Source organism: Sphaerodactylus townsendi, linkage group LG06 (assembly GCF_021028975.2).
Source record: "Sphaerodactylus townsendi isolate TG3544 linkage group LG06, MPM_Stown_v2.3, whole genome shotgun sequence".
Classification (NCBI taxonomy): domain Eukaryota; kingdom Metazoa; phylum Chordata; class Lepidosauria; order Squamata; family Sphaerodactylidae; genus Sphaerodactylus; species Sphaerodactylus townsendi.
In genome coordinates, this window is record NC_059430.1 from 64517175 (window position 1) to 64534028 (window position 16854).

A 16854-nucleotide genomic window follows, 5' to 3' on the forward strand; every position below is an offset into this window, starting at 1 on the left:
TCAATTGTATTTGTACCCTGCCCTACCCCCAAAGACTCAGAGCAGCTAGCAGCACAGTAAACAATACATTCCAACAATATAACAAAATACATAATAACAATAATAAATACATATGGCTAAATAAGCCAATTCCAGATGGCGACTTGATAATACAGGCTATATAACTTCAAAAACGTAAACAGCAGCATTAACAAAGATACAGCTAAATCCATACAATACCTAGTATCTTAAAAATAAATCAATACATAAATGGATCAATAATTTAACATCAGAGCAGCAATACAGAACATAATGAGCAATACATAATGAGTGTAACTCGTTATGAATGAATTCTCTCCCCCTTTGCACATAGAAATTCACCCATTCAGCAAGTGGCAGCAAGTGCTGCAGCTCCTTTGCACAGGGATGCTTTTTTTTCCTTCCCAGGATGCATGTGTAGCTATGGAGACCTCTAGGGGACCTCCATGACCATGCAGTGCCCAGGCAAGAAAGGGGGGGAGTATCTTCCTCCCGTCCATGCTTGGGACTTTGGAATGGCCAAGAATCTCCTCTCATATGAACATGGCAGTTGCCATTTGAGTAGATTCTCTGGAGAATCCACTCAAATGGTGGATGAAAGGGGGGAAATGGATGCTTCCAGCTGCTGTAGTTCGCACAGGCAAGGAAGAAGTATTTGAAACCTGGATTACAGAGAAAAGATCGTTGGTTTAGCAATCTTCATTTAACCTGGGTTGGGCTCTCTAAAATGGATCTGACCCATTTTGGGGGGAGTGTTCTGTGAGAACCTCTGGACCCAAAATAGGTTTTTTGCCTCTGTATGGCTGTGCAGAATCTCCCTTTGTTCTACAGCATCTTCTGTGAGATAAACCCATTATGGAACAATATTGGATGTTGGATAACTGGTTCTTCATGGAAGTGATGCTACATATTACAGGTAGCTTATTCTCAGTGAAATCCTAAGAAGAATTAAAGCCTTCTAAATCATCTGAAGTCAATGAGTTTAGAAGGATATAATCCTGTTTAGAACTGCACTGAATACCTGTACAACTCAGTGAGACATTAACTGGTCAATCTTGGGCCCTTCACTTTCTCACAGTTTAACCACCTTGAACAGTCATAGTAAAGATAAAATGGGAGGGAAATGTATGCTGTCCTCACTTTCTTGAATAACATACTTAAGGGAGCCCAATAGGGGTTTCCCCAAAAACAAAATGAAATTTGCTTTCGATTGATTCAGTCAGTCCATTGCTATAAACCAGATGATATCCTTTCTGATTGTTACTGCCAGGAAAATAGGAAAATATTTTCCTGCGCATATCGCTGAAGTACACTGGCTAAGGATCAGAGCAAAGAGACCAGTGTTGTCCAAAAGTCTCCATAAGGCCTGGAAAGAACGTGTATATATGAATGTGCTAATGTTCACATGGTTACCCTCTTGCTTTTATCCCTTCTTAGGATTTAAATGTAAGCCCCTCAGTGTTGGATTTATTATTTGCCCAGTGTTTAGGCTTATACTTTAGCTAGGTTCTCCAGTTGATTTAAGGTCTTATTACGGTTAATTTGGGATACTCTTGCTTATATGTATATGTGCTTGTACTGTATTGGGAGTTCTTTAAGATTTCCTCTAATGTTTAAGTTTAAATATGTTATTCTAGATATCTGTATCTGTTGGTAAAAGCAATAGCTTGTAGCCGCTGATATTAAGAGCCAAAGAGCCTTGGAATTCAGTTTGGGCCAACACCCGATAGATCTCTTTAGCCAAAACAAAGGCCCCTTTGGAATTACAAATTAAATCTGATGGCGGCACCCCAGATATCCCAGCCGTTGAAGAACGTGCCAAGATCGCCATTGGACCATTTGAACTTTCTTTTGTTGCGAGACTGAGGTGCGGGAGCCTCAGGACATAACTCAAGGAAGCAGCCCATCTGATAACCAGATACCTGGGTGCGTTAACAGCCTCACCCAGTTTTATGAATGGACACTTTCCTCTCTCCGTTTCACACTATCATAAAGTCTCGCGGGAAGATACCTGACAGCGAGATCTCATGGTCCCATTCACAAAGTTGTAATTGTACCTTTTCTTTTATGTGTTGATGTTTCCTTATTGTTGCAAGGCAAGGGACCTGCCTCCTTGCCTGCCCCCTTACCTACCCCTTTGCCCCTTTTGATGTGTGTGTATAAAAGTTCTTGCACTTGGCTACGAAAGTGCAATTCCCCTGCCTGAGCTGTAGCCACCACTTCTGAATAAAATACTTTGCTTTTGAAGAACACTGGCTTCCTGCACCTCACTACGTTGCCTGAGCTGAAATCACTTAATATTACCCGAGTAACCCCAGGCTTTGCGCATGGATGCACACATGTGACTACCAGTTAAATACTGCAGTATCGAAGGAGGGAAATAATCCCATTTTGTTAAAAATGAGTTCATTAAATCCTTCTCTCAGTTGCATGATGAATACTGTTCCCATGGAGTGGAACTTGGCCCGTTCTAGTACATGTAAATTAAAATAGATCAAACAAACATTCTCAATGCCTATCAAAATGAAACTATCTATTTCTATAGCCTGGGAGTTAAGAAGGGAGATATCTCTGAGGCTCACAAATGTTGGTATAGCTCATGCTCTGCAGGCACAGAACAAGGGAAGAAGCCAAAGCTAGCTACCTCCAGGACTCCAGAAACAAGAAATGTGCCAAACATCATAAAGGGTGGTGCTGCTCTTGGGACTTGAGCAAACTATCTAGCACTTTTCTTGAGCATGAAAGAAAAGTTAAGAAGAACCCGATCTTCTAAGATATATGACTCCTAACCTGTAAATGGTAATACCTGAGGGGTCTGTAATGTATGCCTCCAGAGCCAAATGTATCTCAGTACAGAATCAAATATGGTTTTTAGAAAAAGAAACCTTTTTAGGACTTGTGGGAGTTCTATCATGTTCCCTGCTCCCATTATTTCCTCTTTCCTTTCCCTGAATGTCCCCATAGCATCTCCCCTTTTCCTGCTTCCTTTTCTCCTTCCCACCCAGAAGCCAACCTACCTTGATGTGCATCCTCCCTGCCATTGACAGCTTTCTCTTCCCCATGCTGGCAGCCTCTACCTAGAAATACTATGGCCCGTTGTGTGATGCCAGCCACTCATGTTTTGTTTTCAATGACCCTGCTGTCATCGTGTACTGTTATGTCAATGATGATCATTTGCTTGACCTCTATCACTGTGATGTCAGGTGTGTAATGTGCCAACATTTTGTCCGTTTGGATTCGAACATCCCACAGGATCTTGATCTTCTCATTTTCAATTACTTTCTCTGGACAATGTTCCCACCAGTTTTTCACTGCTCTTATGTTGTGATTCTTGCATAAATTCCTTTGGATCTTCTTGGCCACTGAGTTGTGCCTCTGTTTGTACTCAGTCTGGGTGATCTTTTTGCAGCAGCTGAGGACATGGTCTACAGTTTCATCAGCTTCTTTCCAGAATCTACATTTTTCATCGAAGTCACAATACATGATCTGTGAATAAACCTCTACCTACTGAGGCTATACACTCTGCATAGTAAGTACCCTTGTTTGTCAAGATATTGTGGGACTTTCAAATCCCAATGGACAAAGTGTTGGCACATAATACCCCAGACATTACAGTGATCGAGGACAAGAAAGTGACCATCATTGACATAGCAGTATCTGGTGACAACAGGGTCACTGAAAAAGAGCATGAGAAGGTCGAATTGTAATCAACCATCATCATCATCATCATCAGGGCAGCACTTGAAACATCTTCAAATCGACAAAATGAACATCTGTCAGGTTCAGAAGGCAGCCCTGCTGAGATTCACACAAATACTATGCCGATACATTGCAACTTCCTAGGCCTCTAGGTGAGGGCAACAACAAGGTAAAGAACTGGCAGCTGTGAAATCAACAATAGTAATAATAGTTTGATTTTTATCCCATTCTCCCCCACTATAATAGGCTCAGAGAAGCTTTCAATTGTATAAAGGATAATAAAATGTATAATATGCAATAAAAACAACAATATATTCTAAAATATATCTAGATGACTTAATCCAAGCAAGGATGAAACAGTCTCAGGATATACTCAACTATATACCCTTATTAAAGCTTATTACATTACATCCAGTGGTGGGATCAAACCAGATCAACCACTGGTTCACCCCCTCCCCACCGCACACACATACCCCTGCTGCCCACTTACCTGGCTGCTGTGCCCCCACTCCCGCCCCCTTTCCGATGTTGGACAGGAGGGAGGCGAGGGAAGGCGACGGCTTCAGGGGGCCAGCTGCAGCGCACCCTTCGGGGGAGGCCCAGAAGGCCTGCTGGAACACCAGGAGGGCAGGCCATCCCAGCAAGCCACTCCTTCCCCACTTCCTGGCCCTCCCTCAAAGGCCACACACCATGGCACCACCCCAGGGTTGGCTGCCCAATGTGCGGCTGCCCTGAGGTGGTGCCATAGTGGGATTCAGCCAGTTTACTACCAGTTTGGGAGAATCGGTGCAAACTGGCTGAATCCCACCTCTGATTATATACCATTGAACTCTCTCCCCTCCCAAACCCCACTCTCCTCAGACTCCACCCCTAAATGCTCCAGGTATTTCCCAACCAGGAGCTGGCAACTCTAGTTCTGAGCCCCACTACATATGAAGTGAAAAGAAGGAAGCTGTAGAACATATGGAAAGGGCTTGTCTGTTATCTCTGATTAACCACAACCAGGCCCCACAACAAGGGACTGGCCAGTGTCATAATTTTAAATCTGGTCTAAACATAATATCTCTCTTTTGAGAAATTAAACACAGTGAAATTAATAAATAAACAGCTTTTTAAAAAGCTGTTCCATTGAAGCACTGCATGTGCTTCATATATAAATAATTAACTGAGCACTCCTTTGCAGGGTTCCTTTGCGTAGATGCAGTTTCATCATCTGGACTGTTGCGAAATGCAGCCTAGATGAAAGGTTATGCCCGAAACCATTTTACAGGCCCGTTAAACAACTTTCACTGCTCTTATGCAACTGGAAGGAGCTACTCTGATGTTTTCTTCTGTATGCAGTAATGAACAAAGAGTTGAGTGTTCACAGGGCAGTGGAGAGGAGAATAGAATACAATTGTTTCCCTTCTCAACACTAGTAGCAGCAAAACTGGTAATTCAATGATCATTTTGGAAACTTCAGTAACTGCTTTGTAATTGCACTGATTGACATTCATTCATATAGCTACAGAATGGCACAACATTTTTGGTGCAGAAGAATTTGGTCATTTCTTAACACAAAGGATGCTAACATTAGGTTGTTAACATGCTGGTGTAGTTAGAGTGTTACATTGAGGCAACGCTGTGATAGTGCCATCTTAAACAAAATCACTTAGAATGACATCTACTTGAAAGGGGATAACTCTGCATTGCACTTATTTTTTTTTAACCACTTCTAATACAGGTGCTGTTTTCCATAATAAATAATCAGTTCAGGCCTCAGAGTCCACCAGGCATAATGATTATCTGGCAGCTGTTTCTGAAGACTGATTCACATGTTCTTGTGCTTGTGGGTGCTTCCAAAAATTACTTCCTCGTGGTCTGGGTTCCAATTCTAATGTTACTGAACCTTTGTAGAACCTCTACCATACAAAAGCCATTTTTGGTAGTCACCATAATTTATTGACTTAAGTATTTGTACCCAGTTTTTCTCCCTTGTTTTACTCACAAAGCAACTTGTGAGTAAAGACTTTCACGTGCAACAAACCACATATTGGTTCAGTCCCTGATTTGGTGACTGGCTATCTGAGTCATGGGATCTGATCCCAGGGCTCACATATCTGGCAGTGCCTCAAGCTTTAGATCTGCATCAGAAAGGGAGAGAGCATGCTCAGCAAGATAATACAGCTGGCCAAAAAAAAAAGTTCCTTCTAGTCCTTCCCTTCCTGTTGTGTTCACTAATTTGTTCAGGGTAATATAAATCACAGTAACAGGAATTTAGCAGTGTTGAAATTACAGTGATTTTTAAAACTGCAAAGAACTGAGACTATCAGACATTTAAAGAGCCATTTTTTAATCTTTCCTGTCAACAAATGCATACAATGAATAAATACGAAAGTTGGGAATTTTCCAGTGTGAGTCACCTGTTCCAAGAGAAGCAGAGGGAGGAGTGCTTGGGAGTGCTTGGGAAAAATCAAAGGTGTGGCCTAGTCAGTTTTCTTAGCAACAGAAAATATTGGGCAATTGTGGGCATTGACACCTGCTATGATCATTTGTACTGATTAATTTATAAATAATTTGGGAAATAATAGCTAATGAAACATTGTCTGAAGATCGAAAAGATATGACCCTGATCAACGTGTGCATCTTGCTAACTAGTTAGAACAAGTTTTTATTGCCAAAGCAGATCTTCTTTTATCATAGTTGTGACAAATTGTTGTTCAAAATCTCACACAAATTGTTGCCCAAAGTAGTGTGGATTAAAATATTGACTTATTCATCAAAGTATAAAGTAAAGATAGGAAATATTTGTATATCTGAAGTTAATATAACTTACCTATATTTTGTTTTAACCTCATAGACATTATTGCAACATGAACAGATGTGAAGGTATGCCTGTTTCTTGATTACATATTTGAACATAACTGATGTATATTCATATAATATAGCATACACATTTTATGTTGTAAAATTTTGTAAGACTAAGCAATGGTTGGAAAATAACTAGAACAATATTAACAGTGCCACGAATAGACTTAGAAGTGTATGTATATGTGTGTATTCACAATACAATCCTAACTGGGTCAATAAGTATGAGTGAATTTTGCTTCTTTTTCTTCTGTATTGAAATATGATTAAATCCATGGATTTCATCGACAGTGAGATGTGTAAATCTCAAAAACCTCGTATCCGTTGGGAGATTCACGTCTCACATCAGGCATAGCAGGAGCTGAAGAAAAAGAATAAAGGCACTGCTACTTGTTCCCTGTCTCTTTGTAACATGTAAAAATGTTCTCACTTGTTGCCATATATTCCTAGTCCAGCTTCTGAACCTCCATGCAAATCACAGCTCATTAGGTATGTAGCAGCTCACCATGGACTCGATAAAACTCCTGTGTTCATAGTGTGCAAATACAGCCATGATAGTCAACCACTTACAAAAATATGTGGCTGGTGGTCAAGAATTCTGCAGACCTGCACAATTCCAAATTTCTCAGATAACTGAACACTCAGAAAGAATCAATCTTAGATGGTCTTCTCTTGATTGGTAACCCAAGAAAAAGTGTGGTTGTCAAACACATAGTAAACTAAAATACATGCTTGCTGGTTGTGAATTCTGTAGACCTAAGTCAAATATCCTTGGTAATTAAACATTTCATCCAGAATATAATGTCCCAAATAGAATTAATCTTGGGAGATCTTCTCCAAATGTGGTCCAATAAATTTTTGTTTGGGTAGCCATGGAAAATCCCACAGTTGTTACACAATATCACTGCAAATAAAGGATATTACAGCTGGGAATCTTTCATTGGAGCCAAATAAAAATTAGGTAGCATATATTTCAGCAGTAGTTTTGTCCAGGCATGACTTATTTCCAAACCTATCGGATTGCAAGGACTTGCCATTTCATGAACTGGCATGTTACCATGATTCAGATAGAAAGGAGGCAGTACATCTGACAGGATTCCAAGGCCACAAATGTGATACAGGCGATTGTCTAATCATATTTTTATTATCACATGTAAAAAGTTATTAGAACAGTTTGTTTTCAAAACAAAACAATAAAGATACCATTTCAAATGCTATTAACTCCAATACCTTGGAGTTAAATAACTTATTAAAATAACTAAATCTTTCCACGTTAGACTCACGGGGTTGATAAATAAAAAAGTTCAAATGATTCTTTGAACTTTAAGAAGCAAAAGCAAATGCCTTTTTCACTTTGTAGTGTAATGAAAAAAAAACCCTCAACATCTAGTGACTGCCATTAGTATCTAAAATGGTTCTGTGTACATCATGTACCTCCTTCCAGGAAACTAATGTTGATCTTTCTCATCTATTGGATTGCAACACAACACAAAGAGCATTTCATCGTACAGATGAGCTTGCTGTAGTTCCAGAAGTCTGAACTTTAGTGTTAAGATTTTAGAGCAGTTAAGTGTACTGCAAGCATCCCTGGCATTACTGGTAAGGTTCTAGGAAGGAAAACTTCCTAGAAGTGGAAAGTGAATCCTTTTAGAACTCACCTGCAAAGACATGGATGAGTTTAATTCCCCTTGGTATTGAGTTTGCTGAGAGTACCTGCACCTCACTGCCCCATTATCCCACATCCACTGTTTTGAGAAGATAGGTTCTCAGATGACTGGTTTGTTCTAATGATGGAAGCATGTACATAGTTGTGATGGGCGGGTTAGGTTCCACCTCTACCTCACAATGACCAGTGAGAGCTGGCAGAATAATTGGGAAGAGAGAGCTGGAAAAGAGCAGTTGAGAGAGCAGCTAAGAGTTGGCACTAGGGAGCTGAGAGGAAATAGATGTCTGATTGGGTGAAGCTGAGGTGAAAATCAGCTTAAAGCTAGTTGTATCAATTTGTAACATAAGATCCAAGATGCTGGAATAGGGGAACTGTTCAGTCGTTCAATGGAAGGGGAAACTTGTAACCTCTACGTACTTTCTTCAGTGCTATGTTGAAGCCATAAATAAAAGTCAACCCCTTGTTTGTTTAACCCTGTGTGCTGCATGTCCCTGGGGGAGAAGCGCACACACACCAGTGAATATCTCAGTCCACATATGTAATGGGATATTAATAAATTGTAGCAATGTGTGAATGAAACAGTGTTGAGTTCCCAAACCCAATAGTTCCGTGCAGTGGTGGGATTCAAATAATTGGTTGTTTACAAGCACCATTTTAACAACCGGTTCTGCCAATGTGGTGCAAACCTGCTGAATCCCACCACTGGTTCTGTGCATTGTCTAAGTGAGAGGCAATTAATAAAGACAGCTGAGCAACCCTGGCTAAAGAATTGAGGAACATTTAAGATCATCTCCCTAAACCAGGGGTCCCCAAACTACGGCCCAGGGGCCAAATGTGGCCCCCTGAAGGCATTTATCCGGCCCGCCAGGCATGGCGGCGATGGCTCTATTCACGTGCAGTGGTGGCTCAAGGGAGAGGAGGAATCAGCCCCTCTGGCGCAAGGGGCTCGCCTGTCCCACCACCAGCACGAAGGATCGGGGGAGCAAAGAGGGCGACTCCTCTTCAGTCGGCAGGGAGGGAAGCAAAGCGGGTGTGGATTTCCTGTTCCGGGATGCCCAGGACGGCCCTGAGGCTCGGGGTGGGGGAATGAGAACAAACATGCTTTTGAGAGGACAGGTGACTGTTGAGCCCCAGTCAGGGCAGGCTTTCTATCTCGAGGCCGGGGCAACAGATGTCGCGCTCCCCAAAACACATAGTCACCTACGACTGCTTGAGCGAACAGGGCACTGAATCCACCTGGATTCCCCAGCCCCACGGCGCTTCCGAACTGGCAGGGTCTCGCCATCTGCTTCTGCAGGGCTCGCATGGGAGGGTTTCCCACTGGGTTGTTGTGCTTGCAGTCGCTCGTCTGCCTTCAGGCCTCCCACAACCTGTGAATGGGGCCACACACCTCTGCTCAGAGTCCCTGCCAACATGGCCAGTGGAAAGCAAGCAGGGTGATCCCCACCCTCCACCCTGCGGGACCGGCTGGTAGGCGGCGAATGGGTCTCCGTGGCTTTGACTGTTGGGTCTGCTGGAGGGAAAACAGAGCCCTGGAGATACCCGCGGCCTTCGGGGTCTGCCAGATCGCCTCCCTTGGGCTCCTGGGCTCCTTTCTCCCCAACCAGCCCATGCAACAAGGCAATGCCCACAGGTCTGCTCTTTTTCTGTGACTGGAGTTGCTGCTTTCTAAACATTGCTGGTCACAGGCAGGAGACATATTTGTGGATACTACCTCTATGTAAGAGTAGCCAACCTCTAGGAGAGGCCTGGAGATGTCCCAGAATTACAGCTGACCTCCAGGTGACAGAGATCAATTCCTAGAGAAAATGACTACTTTGGACCGTGGGCTCCCCACCCCAAACCCAGCCTTTCTCAGATTGCACCCCCAAATCTCCATGAATGTTCTGACCCAAAGTTGGAAACCTTACATGTGGCAATGCCTGCTCCGCCCTTCCCTCTCAGCTACTCCATGTGTTGCTCTCAGGCTTTCTGTTCCGCCCCACTCCCATTGGCATCAGCCAGGCTGGTGAATCACTCGCTGGCTGCTAGGGAGGAAAGAACCCAGGAAGATACCTGACCCTGGGTTAGATGGAATGCTTCATTGGGAAAGTTCTGCTTTTTTTTACAGGGGAAGGTATTCCACAGCCTCCCCAACAATATTTGGAGCCCACCCTGTACTTGACATACTTTGGTCACTGTTCTAAAAATAGACCATGACAGAAAGGCTGAAAGGTAAAATCAAACATTTTACAATCATTTGTGCATAGGAATTTATTCATAGTTTTTTTTAGTCCGGCCCTCGAACAGTCTGAGGGATAGTGAACTGGCCCCCTGTTTAAAAAGTTTGGGGACCCCTGCCCTAAACTAACAGAGCTGGACCATGATGAAAATAAGACCAAGGACATATTGACTGGTACATGCATAGATTTGGTTTTATTTAAGCCAAGTAAAGGAATCTTGAGAACTTGTCTGTCAGTTTATCCAAATAAGACCTGGGCAGAGATAGAAAATAAATGTGCACCCATTACTTTAAAGCATGAGGCATAAAATTTAGCACAGGAAAGAAGACAGTTCTTCACCTGACCAGCAAACTGCTTTCTATGTCCAGAAGTGTGAAGCAAGGATCATTTAGTTCATTGCCATTTACTCAAGTCAGGGTTGCCAACTAGCCTGGGGGAAAAAGTTCTCTCCTTTTAATAGGCTTAATGTGTGGAAACATTAGGTGAAGTTTTACATAGCATGAAGGTAAATATCATCAGGTAAATAATCTCATCAAGTCTATATTAAAGAGACAGGATATTTTTCTCTAAGCTACTTGGCAACCTAAACTCAGTTCCCATCCCTCTTCCCCCGTGGAATTTACTTTCTGATCAACACAGCCAGGATTTGGCTTCCAGAGGTCAAACTTTCTTGTCAAATATACATCCCATGCTTTAAATACATGTCAGTTACAAATCCATCTCCTTCTGCACATCATAATAATGTAGCCCTTTGTTTAAAAAAATAATAATAAACCCATTAGGAATCCATGTTCTACATTCCAGAAGTATACTTCTTTCACAGATAGGTACTTGGTGGTGCCTTAAGTATCATCTTTCATACAGTGTTCCTTTCTCCCTCATAGTTGGTCACAGCTCTGCCTTCAAATTGGATGCCTTGAGAAAACAAGCCTATTTTTCCTGTTTTTAATGTGTTTCAGTGTATCCAGTGTTTGTTTAAAGTCATGAGTAAATGTGACTTTTCATATGATGTTCAAAATTCTACAAGAAAGACATCTATTTACATTCCTTCCAGGTGTTCTTGTCTTTGTAATGTTTCCCATTATTGGTAGAAGATCTCTAGTGTACTAGCAATAAAAACAACAATAATAGAAAAACTCCTGCATCCAAAAGCAATAGGGAAGTTAGAAATATTTTCAGTGTAATAGTGAGAACCAAAATGAATTACTCTGTTATTTCAGATTTAAAAAAAAAAGAGGAAATCAGGCTCTTTGTGGAAGGTTGATTATTTCCTCAAGAAGGCACTGCTGTATGTAGCTGATAGAATAGACTGATAGAATAGAATAGTTTTAATTATGATCATAATAACTGTTAGAATAGTTTTAATTATGATCATAAACTGATATATTTTCCTCCACATAATAGCTATAATCCCCAGATCAAATTACCCAAGATCAAGGTATGCACCTATGTGGGTGGTCTTTCTCCACAGCAGCTCCTTGTGTGGGCCACTTATGCTAGCTGCTAGATTTTAAAATACACTGTAGAAAGGTTTGGGTGTGACAGCAATTTTGCCATTTTAATAGTGGGAGCAAGTGAGCTCTCGCTGCCACCGGGACTCCAGTCAAAGCCAAAATGATTTTTTTAATATCTTTCCCTCCACAATTTTCATTCAGGTTTATTAATACATTGTTGCAATTGAAGAGAGAACCGTAAGTGAAATGCTTCAGCAAAGAACTTTGGATCTTGGTTCTAAATCCTCTTTTATCATTTGAGCATGTCTGTGCACCTCTTAAATACCCTCAGCCTACTCTTTTAATAAACTGATTTAGCAACATGGAAATGTCATCCTGTTGACATAACACTTATCTCACCCTGGGAGAGAAAGGTACACATGGGCTGTGCCTGTTGAAAGGGACAAGGCCCCTTCCCTATTGCTTGCCCTTATGGTGTCGCAAGAGGAAGCCTGCTGGTCTTTCACCCTCCCATGTCTCTTAGTTCCTTCTATTTGCATTTCAGCAATGAGTCTTCCCCTTCTCCAAATTTTCAGAGGTTGTATCCATTTAGAGATTATGGACTGCTCTTTACAATACAGTAACCACACTAGCAGTCTGCTCTGCATTCCCTGATAAAGGAATGAGCTAATTTTTAAAAGTATTAGTTGTGTTACATATCAATCTGACAACATGTAGGAATAAATTATATGGAGTAAAAAAATAGTGTCTATGTCTATAGTGTGGAGCATTACTTTTACCTAAGGAATTCACACTTGGACAAAATTCAGTAATTTTTAATGTATGCCACTACTCTGAAATACTGGAAGTACATTGGTTTAACAAATGAACCTATTTCGGCCTGTCACTATTGTCAAAAAGTGTTGATCTTTAACAGCACAAGTTATGAAATACCAAGGTCATATTTTTCTTGTCAATTATGTGATTTTTGGGTGATATTTATTATATCTGAAATGATCAGCTTTCAATCTTTTATTGCTTCAGGATTGTTTCATTCTGGACAGTTACCAATCAGTTATAGAACTAAGTTATGGAAACGTCAGGAGAAAATGCTACTAGAACACTGTCATACAGCCCGGAAACCACACAACACTCGAGTTATGGAACTGTTAAGAATTCCAGGAAAGTGTCCCATTAGAAAATGTTCATAAACATTTTCTGATTTTCTGTTATTTGTCAGAATTTGATAATGCTGTATACTATTGTAATGGGAATGCAAATATATCCTAATGACTGAAGCACTAAACATCAATACTACCTATGGAAAAATTAAATGGGGTACAAGTTGCATCCTGTAGTGTTTTTAAAACTCCTCATATAATCTTTATTCAAAACTTAATCAACTTTCTGCATGAATTCCAGTTCTGCAGCTTCTCAATGTTGTTTCCTTTTGAAACTGTCCCTGCTTAGGTGATCAGATATGATGATATGGCATGCTGAAGAAATATACAAATAGATCCCAATCACCTGGTCATTCCTGGAAAATACAAACTATAGGATAATTAAATGGAGGAAAACCTTGCATCTTGTCATGCAAGGAACACCCATCATCTTTATTCAGTCCTTGGGAAACATAATCAGTTTTCTGTATTAATTTCAATCCTGATGTGGTTGCCTTTTAAAACTGTATTGTTTAAGTAGTCCAATGTGCTTGGAAATATAGTACTAATCTAATCCTCCTTTTTTAAATCCACTAAGTCCTAGAAATATATGCACAGTTTATTTATCCTCTAGGCTTTGGGAGCTTCCTTTCTCTGCAGTTCTTCAGGTCTAACTGCATGCCATATTTTCCAGGTACATGCTCAGGTTAGATCACAAATGTATTCTGGGAAATCTGTGTTTATAAGGCACACAGGGCAGCATGCAGAGAGAGGGTTCATAGACCCTTCCTTTTCCCAACCTGCAACAGCCCCAGGAATCTAATGTTTGCTCCATTGTGGAGCTACAATGTAGCCGTATGAGTACACAGAAAAGCAACGTGCCAAAGGCAAAATAGGGGCCCACAGGTCCATTTCATGCTTGGAAAGCATTACAGAGGAAAGTTTAAGCCTCATCCTTCCCACATACTGCATGCCCAGTTGGGTGCCTGCACATTTGGGTGCCTGAACATTTGAGAAGCATGGCACTCCCAGAACACATCTCCAACTCAACTAGGGATGCACTTGTTATTATCTCGATCTCACCAGGCAACCAGTTCACTTTTTGGGTGAGTTTTGTCGGCTTGACATATGAGCTAAATACCTGAGGAGCTGGATGTCATGGGCAAATTTTTATTCAGTTTGGATTCCTCCGAAATCAGAGTAGTGGCCACCACCAGAGAAATTCCAGTTACTGGAGTTTTCCCAGTCTAGTATTGGAAGAGATAGTTTTTGGTCCTATTCAGCTAGATGTGTCTGTGAGAGAGAGAAAGGTTGGACTCCCCTTACTGACTGATGCTTCCCCCTATCTCTTCTTTCTGGATTTCCTTCTTCTCTAATTATGGAATTGTCCTTTTTGTAGTTTTGCTGTCTATGGGCTTAAGATAGATGTGGTTATTTACACAAGGCAGTTCCTCTTTCCTAAGGGTCAAAACCTTTGGTGTCTAAAAGGACTTTATTCCAAAGGATGAGGCACAGATAAGTTAAAAAGTATTATACAGCAAAGAAGAAATACAGCAGGATTGGCTTGTAGTCGTGCCGCGAGGTCAGCGTAAGAACGAGACGAGACGCGGTGATTTCATCTGGTGGAGAGCGCCAGCAACGGGAGCGCGGGTGTCCGTGTTCCAAGCGACTCTCCCGTATGCTGGTTCCTGGCACCTTTTATTATGATTCTAGCGCGTGTAGAAGGCGGAGGGGGAATTCCGGGAGAGCGGGAGAGCGGGGGACTGAGAGATCATCATGTGATGCATGATCTCACCTGGCTGCTACGTGCGGAGAGGAGCATCGGCGTCTGGGCCTAATCCTCACCTGGGGGCAAGGCCATTGTCCCTTTGTCTGGGACACCCGGTGGTTGTGAGCCAGGTAGTTCATGACCTGTGACTCATCGGGGGATGAGGGGTGGGGGAGCGGTGCGACCAGAAGGCCGCAGGAGCACCGGGTGTGCCGGCGCTCTACTTACGGTGCTGCTGGGTCAGCAGTGCATCCCTACATCTCCTCCTTTTTTACATTTAGAAGGGAGGCGAAATGTCAGAGGCGATTTAGGGGCTTCGTCTCCTCTGCCGTTTGGCCAAGCTGGCTGAGCTGCTTGTGCAACATTAGGACTTGGTTGCGATGTAAGGGAAAGTCAAGGGGTTTCTTACACATGTTACAGGCAATATTAGATATACATTGAATGAAACAAGATCCGACAATGAGGCACACAATCAAGCCAATGCAGAGCTGTACAATAGCACTCAACCATCCCCCCGGTAGCCAGCTCCAGAGGGCTGACCACCAGTGGGGTAAAACGTCATGCTTCAGATTAGATACAACATCTTGCAGTTCACGCACTTTCATATGAATCAAATGGGAATTATCAGAAAGATTAAAACAACACATATTATGTACATTCTCACAACCTTGGTGATGCAACAAATAATCAATAGCGGCACGATTATCTAAGGTCACTTGACGAAGTTCCTGCTGCTCGGAGGCCAGAGCATCCAGAGCAATGGAGGTAGAGTTGATGGACTTCATGGGGGGCACAGGCCAGCCGGCCAATGGTCTTAGCGTTGTAAGAAGCGAGTCCGGGGACTCCCACTAGGGAAGTCGCGAGGGAGACAAACTCCGCTTCGGAGAGGGCAACCGCATCGCTCGGCAAGAGGGTCGAGGGGCAGAGTGGAGCGGCGGCGGCGGCGCCCGGGCTCCTGGGGTGGAGCCTGAGGCAGGACGATGGTGAGGCGACTAAGGCAACAGAGAGTCCCGGCAGAGAGCCGAGCAGGGATGTAGTTGAAAGTTCTCTCCCCGCAAGTCCAGAACCAACCCTTCGGGAGCAAAGATGTTCCAGTACAGAGAATGTCCTCTGTGCGGCGTGCAGTTCCAGTTAGCCAAACCGGTGAATGGGCCCGGGTGGGTTCCTGCGTCTCGTCCGCTGGAGATGCGGTCGCGCAGGTGTTGGATTTGTGATTAGCGACAGTCTTGGTGACAAGGGAGAGAGCGCCGGCCGGGAGGGTTTGGACGACGGGTCCCCAGTCAGCGCTCATAGAGTACTTGATGGATGAGGCATTCATAAAGGGGCTTAAGCCAGACTCTGCTAGGAAGTCTCCAGGGGCTTTGCAAACGGGGAGCAGGCAGGAGCTTAGCAGGCTCCCGACTCCTAGGTACTGGCCCAGGCAGAAGGACGAAATGTTGGCAGCGGCAGCAAATTGCTCCCAGATGTTGGTCTGGTCAAATCTCGTCAGGGGGTGGCCGACTGCCACCGGCAGGAGGCAGCAGAGCAGGCAAAGGATGGTGGCCATCGAGTTGGCAGTGATGATTGCAAAGAGGGCGGCACAGAGGTTCTCGGGCGTCTCTGGGTGGCCTTGCTGGCGCAGCAGCTCTTGAGCTTGGCTGGCGGTTGCTTTGACATTCCCCCAGGTCATCTGGGTCTTTGGACCGTCTGGGCGTCGGTGGCGGCGTTTCCATTGAGGCCGCTGAGCGGGATCCTCCAGAGAGGTTCGTTCCATCTCTGGGATGGGGTTGGTTTCCTCCTGGCGCCATTCCATGGGTTGGCCTGTCATGGCGAGTCGGGATCCACAGGAGATCTGTAGGAAGAAGGACTGAAACACACCCCCTTCCCCAGGTTATAGGAGGGGGCTGGGTCCTGCCGGGCTTGGAGAGCCGATGGCGGGAGGTCAAAATCAAGTTTGTTGGGTTTAGTGTTTGATATAGGACGACAGGCTTATTTTGCAGCCTGCGTAAGGGTTGCTTTTAATGCAGTCTACTGGGGGCCACCCACTCCTCTTTCTTTAAAT